We start from the raw sequence: 7,912 nt of genomic DNA on the forward strand, positions 1-7,912 counted from the left end.
GTTACGGGTGCCGAACAGGAAGCAATGTGTACGATACGTAGATGAGAACTTTGACGTCCATGAGATATTTCTAGGTTTGTACAGTGTTTCCAATACAACTGGTGAAACAATATCCTCGACTATACTTGATGTACAAAGTAGACTCAATTTACCACTATCAGGATTAAGGGCACAAACTTATGATGGAACCACTAACATGATTGGTGCGTAGAGTGGATGCCAGGCAAAAATAAAAGAGAAGCAACCTTTAGCTTTGTTTTTTCACTGCGGAGCACACAAGGCTAGTTTAACAATGCAACATGCAGTTGAAGCTTGTTAATGTGTTCGAGATTCTATTCAGTGGGTACATGAACTTGGTGTCTTGCTTCAGAGGTCAGGGAAATACAAGACAATCTTTGAAAATATTGTATCGTCAGACAGCCGCAATGGTCCAGGTAAATGCATCTGCCCACTCTGTCCAACACGCTGGTTGTGCCGTCTATCTGCAATTACATGTGCTAATGATCACTACAGTGACATTGTTGATTCTTTGTCTGAATTAGCAAATGAAAAATCAGATGTAGCAGTGAAATTACGAGGTCTGCTGGACAGATTTGAGAAAGGAAAGACAGTTTTAGGATTGTTGATGGCTCAGTTGAGGAAAATTTCAACAATATATTTGATGAAGCTGAGAAAAAGGTAACTTTTCTAGATCTGGTGTCTATTGAACTACCACGCATTCGCAGACCCCCTAGAAGAATCACAGGTGATGGCTCAGCACACCATTCTACAACAGCTAGAGATTACTACAGAAGCCAATATTTTGAATTTGTGAAAACAGCCATAGAACATCTGACCACTAGATTCAATGCGGAAAACAATGACTTGAGGCAATATTATGGCACTTGAGAACATGATCACATGTGGCAAGATTGAGAACTCGGTTATAAACTTATAAAATGTTATAAAATGTGAACGCAGCTTTTCTTCATTAAGACGGTTGAAAACGTGGTTAAGGTCAACTATGTCTCAGTGCCGCCTCTACCATGTGGTAGTTTGTCACACTCAAAAAATGAGGTCGACAAGATAAATATAGAAGAGCTTATGAAAAAATTCATAAACAGATCATCACAAAGAAGGTCAACGTTTGGGAACATGAGGACTAAATGAATCTTACTACAATGAAAAGTATGAAAAATCATGTGCTACATTGCATTGATGGGTAAGTTTCAAAAGTTCGCAAAGACATTTTAATTATTTTTATCAAACAACATGAACAGTTTTTCAGTAGATGTAAACTTATCAAGGGTAATTACTAATTTTATTAATATTTGAAAAGGTAATTCATGCAATGAAAGTTATTAGTATCCTTGTCAAGTATAATGGCCATATATTATACTGTGCAGTGTGCAGGAATAAATTCATGTGGCAGTTAATTTGTGACACATTTGTCTTTATTCTATTAACATTTTGAAAACTGTTCACAACACCTCACTTATATAAACCTACATGGAAACCTTGAAGTATTGTGGCAACAAGATTACTCTGTGACTGCATGTTTACAGATTTCAGGTTCACGTAATCAGAGATTACCAATTTGCAAATTGAACAGTACACGTAAGTGGTTGCGAAAATCATCCCTCCCATCGGGTGTAACATATCTACGCCCCTGCCTATGGATACAGTCATCTCTGGATCTTCACTGCCTATGGACACAGTCATCTCTGGATCTTCACTGCCTATGGATACAGTCATCTCTGGATCTTCACTGCCTATGGATACAGTCATCTCTGGATCTTCAATGCCTATGAATACAGTCATCTCTGGATCTTCACAGCCTATGAATACAGTCATCTCTGGATCATCAGAGTCAGTACACTTTTGTTAATCTTTTATCGACACTCCTCTAATATTTAGTGAATAAGTTAATTTAATACAGAAACTAATACGGAAAGTTATTGAAGAAATGCTAAAAAAAACATAGTTATTTTTGTACACAAATAAGGGAAAACTGCTGTCTGCAGTGCCGTGTATGGAGGAGTCTTAAACAACAAGGTGTTCCACCCACTTTAGATAACCTATACCAAGGATAAAGGCCGAACTTACACCCTGAATTGCTCTCGAGATAGACCGTAATTTTGACTTGTAGCACTTAACTGTATGACTAAGCATCAAGAATGCATTTCTTGTGCTTTCGAGACTTTGCTTGTCAGGTCATACGTAGCTCAAAGGTGCTTGATCGATGTTAACAGGTGTCCTAGACACACGCTTACAAAACTATTTTAATATTTGTGTGTTTATTTTGTAATTGTTAATTTAGTTTGTTACTTAATGGATTTACAAACAAAGTAAAACTTAATTTGTTATCATTTTTGTCTCCAGTACCACATCCTTCAGCCTAGATAGGAAGTTATTTCTTTGTTTGCCTATTTTATTCGAAACTCATTTCTCAGCAGCATTTGTTTTTTCTTATAACACCTTTATCGTCCTCTTAAACTTTATTTCCAGTCCTTAACCTTCTTCGGTAAACACCTTCTGTTCAATACAATCATTCTTATGGGTCGTGTCGGTTGACAATCTCATAAGGCTGTTTGAAGGGGCTTGCGATACAATTAGGGGCGCTTTTTAGCCCCGCGCGTAGTATGAGGAGTGGCGTTGTCGATGTGAAATTAGTTCAACTTTCGACCGTTCATCGCTTGCCATGTAAAATATTATCAATGCACGTCGTGAAACGCTGTGCTCGAGGTGTCTGAAAAACGAAAACGTGGTGAGCTGACTCGACGGATGAAATCGTAGTTTGAGCAGGGATATGTAGGCTGAAGTGAGTCCTATGATGTACGTAATTTAGAAATAGGGAGAGAAGAGGTAATAATAGTAAAGTTAAGTTAAGAGTTAACAAGAAAGAAAGAAATATAATAATAATAATAATAAAGTGTGAGAATGAGGGGGAAAATATAAATTAAATTTAAGAAGTAAGATAATAACAATAAAATGAAATATATATGTGTGATTAAAAATAATGAAAAATACAGTGAAAAGAAATATATGAAGAGGTCCTTTCAGGGTCACAGTATCTGGGATCTGTCAATCCAATTAATTTGTTGTGGGGGAAACAAGAGTGCCCGGTAAAAACAATTTTCTCTGTGTAGGCGCCGAATATTCTACCTGCTCAGTGGCCAGAGATGAAAACATGATAATGTTTAATTAATACATAATAATGGAAGTAAGGTTACGTTCTATTAGGTGAGGCTGTTTGTCATTTTGGAAGGGGAGATATCTTTGGCCCAGGTGGCTGAGGTTCTAGTTATAGATGTTATTTGGCGAGTTTGTGTATTGCAAGTGTAAGTACTTTTATAATATCTGGAGACAAGTTTAATGAACCGGTCTTTCAGAGGACGTAGTTCATTTAATAATTCCAGATATATTGATGGTGTGTAATTAGGTAGTCTCTATACAGTTTTAGTAACTTTGTTCTGAAGGTTCTGTACCCTTGAGAATGAGTAGCTGGACATGTTAACTAGAGGCGACACGCCACTTGTCACACTATAGTGATATAGTGTTGAGTGTCGTTTGGAATATGGCCGCAGCAGTGTGTGGGTCACTGTATGTGCTCCATCTGGCTCTATCGTCAGCATACTGTGATTTTAACGTGTAGTTGGGTGGGAGAATGGTATATCGTTGAGATAAATGTTGTACAGGACTGGACTGAGTACTGAACCTTGGGTCAGTTGAATAAATAGGGTGTAACTTGATTCGTGAATTTTGACCTTAGCTCTACTGTTCGTGATAAAACTAGACATCCGTCTGTAAACCTATGGTGTGTGTTTCAAACCTGTAACCGTTGTACCAGAATGAAACCTGTCGTAGAGAGTGTGGCTACCGTGGATTGTTTGCGTTTGAAGCCGCCGTAAACAGATTCAGTAAGTTTAACAAGATAGTCTTTTGTTTGCCTGTTTTCTCTCCAGCATTTTGGTTGTTAGTTATTTTGTTAATGGATTCCAGATTGCCGTTAATTCAGTTGATTATTGCTTTTCCCAAGAGTTTATTTGGGGTGTTGAGTTGACTGATCCCTGTATAAATAACGGAGTTAGTGAGATCGTTATCTTTTTTAGGTACTATGTTAATAACTGCTACCTTCCAGGATCTCGAGTAGTATCTGGATAAGAATGAGAGATAAGAATACCTTTCTTACTACTTCCTCTTTAAATATCACTCATTCATCAGTCTCAGGTTCAAATGTATCATCCCACTATTTCACCCTCTGGTTTTATTCGTGGATTTTGGATTAACTGCACATGTAGGTTCTTTCCTACATACATACTTGTTCATTTGTGATATACTAGAGAACGTAATAACTGGTGAGTACTGTCCAACCTGCAAAAAGCTGTTGGTTACTTAGTTAAAGAATTGGCTTTAGAAAGGTATTGAACAAACCAAATAATATTAGTTAAGAAACCTCCGTCATGTCTTCTCTATCAGGTTTATCCTGGGAGATCTGGTACGGCAAGGAGGGAGACAACTCTGGATGTCCTGTTTTGGTTAGGATATCACACACTAAAATGGAGAGGTGGACCAACCATCATATTTACAAATAAGGATGTTATCCACTTTTTAACATCCAGTTTAGTGACTCATACTTTCAAGATGGGCGAAGTCTTTTCCTTGTTCATGAGCGTTTTCCCACATGAAAATCAGTTGCGACATAAGAATTAGTCACGCTTCTGTTGACAAAGCCTTCTTGAAACATGAGGTAGGTGGGATTTTCAAGACTAGTGGCGAGAAAAAACATTTTTGCTCATGTAAAGCATTACTGAACGATAAAGCCATCATATGAGAAGAGGTATCTATCGGAACAAATATTTAAGGTGTATGAAAGTGTTAAGTTTTCATATATAAACAATCAACCTACAACAGCCTTTTGTTTGGAACTAATACACACTATAGATACAATGTAACATACATAAATTAAACTTGTTTCTATATCAACTGTTACACTGACTTCCGGTTAATAATTATCACTTGTTGTTTTACATAACAGATATTACTTTCAGATGTATCGTTGCTATTTGTTACTTTACAATTTCAACAACACTATATCACTGGTATACATTCATTAACACTATATTAGAACGGCATGGCCAGAGCAGAACACTCGACTACCAATCTGAGAGTTGGAAGTGGGTGGTTATGAATAGCTGCCTTTCTTCTAGTCTTACATTGCTATATTAGAGACGGTTATCGTCTATATACCTTGTGTAGATTGGCCGAAATTCACAAACAAAACATCTTACTTAGCAGTATTTCATGTGCGTAAACAATTTATGTTATTTTATAACTTGGAAAGAATCGACCTGTTTATTTCGTTTTCCTATAACTTTTACCAAATGTATTATTATTAGGTGTAGATTGTTTGCTGATTTTTTTTTTTAATTTCGCCAAAATCTACACCAGGGTTTTACATGCTAGCCGTCCCTAATTTAATAGTTTAACATCAGATAGTCATCACCACCCAGCGACAAATTTTTGGATATTAATTTACCAACGTGTACTAGGATTAACCACACATTATAACATCTCCACAGCAGAAAGGGGCGAGCATGTTTGGTGTGACGAGAATTCGAACCCATAATACTTAGATTACAATTCGAATACTCTACCCACCACGCTGTGTCAGGACGTTAGATCTGCAATTTAGATGTAATTGCTTACCTAACACAACGCTTATATTTTAACGTTACGCTACATGTACATTTATATTTTATTGACCATATACTAGTAAAGTTTTTAATGTATGATTCCAAACAAATATTCATATTTATCACGAAACAAGTACCACACAGAGGCTACTAAATATACTTACAGTTTCTGAGATAATGTGTTGATGATGTATGTAGAATTAATTTGTTAAAATAACTCAAAACTTTATAACAAAAGTTATAATTTAATATTAGTAAACTACTCATCCTGTTTGACAATAAAATGGTATAAAATTATTAGGTCCAATACAGTAATAAAATTGCCAGTAGTTCACACATTAACAAAAGTTTGTGTATCAAAGCTATATTTCATATACTAGCCTATACATATAATCTCAACTGTGTGGTGGGATGGTTTGTTTGTTTTTTGAATTTCACTCAAAACTACTCGAGGGCTATCTGTGCTAGCCGTCCCTAATTTAGCAGTGTAGAACTAGAGGGAAAGGAGCTAGTCATCACCACCCATCGCCAACTTAGGCTACTCTTTTACCAACGAATAGTGAGATTGACCGTCACTTTATAACGAATTTGTTTGTAACTACGTTAATTTCTACGTCAGCTCTGTTTTTTGTAAACCAACATCATGACAACCAATTGGTATTATTGACACGATTTAGTTGTAAGTATTTAATTGAAAATATGGTAATCGTTATTTCACTAACTTGTTATTACGTCCACTATGGTGAAATAAACAAAGCTTGTCTGGTGCATGACGTCACGTGCATAACTTTTATAACGGTCTCGTACACGTTACTCTGACACCTATTTCTAGATTTAAGCCAGTCACAGTGACATCTGTAACAGTCTCATAACGGTCTCGCATCAGCCATTGATACCCGTACAAATAGTCACACCAGTCACAATGACACCTGTAATAGTTTCTCAACAGTCATTTTAACACCCAAATTGTCTCACGCCGGTTATATTAACATAATATAATCAACCTTAGTTACACTGATGCTCATAATAGTCTCACAACAGTCACCTTGATTCTGATTTCAACTTTAAACAGCATTTAGGGTTACTGTTATAGTTTTATTAATTTTGAAGTGGTTACGTTATAAATAATATTAAACACATCCTTATTGATTCCGAAATCATTTTTCACCTCTGAATTATTTTTAACATTTGTTATTTCTTTGCTGTAAATTTACCATACCAAGCAAAGTACAACCAGAAACTTTTAAATTTTCTACCATGAGTACATCATGTGTTATTAACAGGCTGTTTGTTTTCTGAATTTCTTACAAAGCTGTCTCCTGTAGTCTGTTTATGAAGAGATAGACTAAAGGGAAGGCAACCAGTCAACAATCACTAACCGTCAGTTCTTGGATTGCTCTTATTCCACAGCAAAAGGGATTGACCGTCACATTATATAGCGCCTTCACAGTAGAAGTGGTAAACATGTATGACGATGGGTGTGGATCCAGTGATGTGCAAACTTCGAGACAAGCACCTTAATCACTAGGTCATGTCAGGCGTCAGTAATAAATAAACATTTCCAGTAGAAAACGTGGATTTTTGATTGCAAGAAAAACGTTTAGCTTAGCATTTTGTGTCTTATGATTTGTTTGATGAAAAAAGGACATAAACAGAGACTTGTTTTAATACAATAAATATTATAATCAAACCATACAATTAAATTGATTTCTTCTAACAAAGAAAATCAAAAATATTTTATGTTTTAAGAATTTTTTATGTTTTACTGGGTGTAGAATCTGTAACAAGTAAATACAGTAAAATTTATCTCTACAAAACAAGTTAAATCACTCAAAGTAAGAGATGTCCGATTGTTCAGATGATATTCAATTTAAACAGGGTCCAATCTGACTACCAAATTAATTTATCTCGTCAGTAGATGAGAGTTTGAAACATGATCCAGCATGAAACATATGAATAACATTAAATGTTGAACATTTTTTGATGGCTGAGTAAAAGTCAGTTGCCAACTTGAAGGAATTAATATGCATAAGAATAACTGTTACAGAAGATTGAGATTAAAAACCAGTTTTCTTATAAATACAGTGGATGATAAAACCAGTCAAACTAATGATCAAAACTGGGTTAAAAATTTCTATGTCAACTGACGTAAGCAATTTACTAAATTAGCATGTTAGATAGGATTATGCATGCTTTATTTTTCGCTCAGTTGTAAGCGTGTCATGGATGGTTGGTAA

This window comes from Tachypleus tridentatus, chromosome 9 (assembly GCF_004210375.1).
Source record: "Tachypleus tridentatus isolate NWPU-2018 chromosome 9, ASM421037v1, whole genome shotgun sequence".
Taxonomy (NCBI): Eukaryota; Metazoa; Arthropoda; class Merostomata; order Xiphosura; family Limulidae; genus Tachypleus; species Tachypleus tridentatus.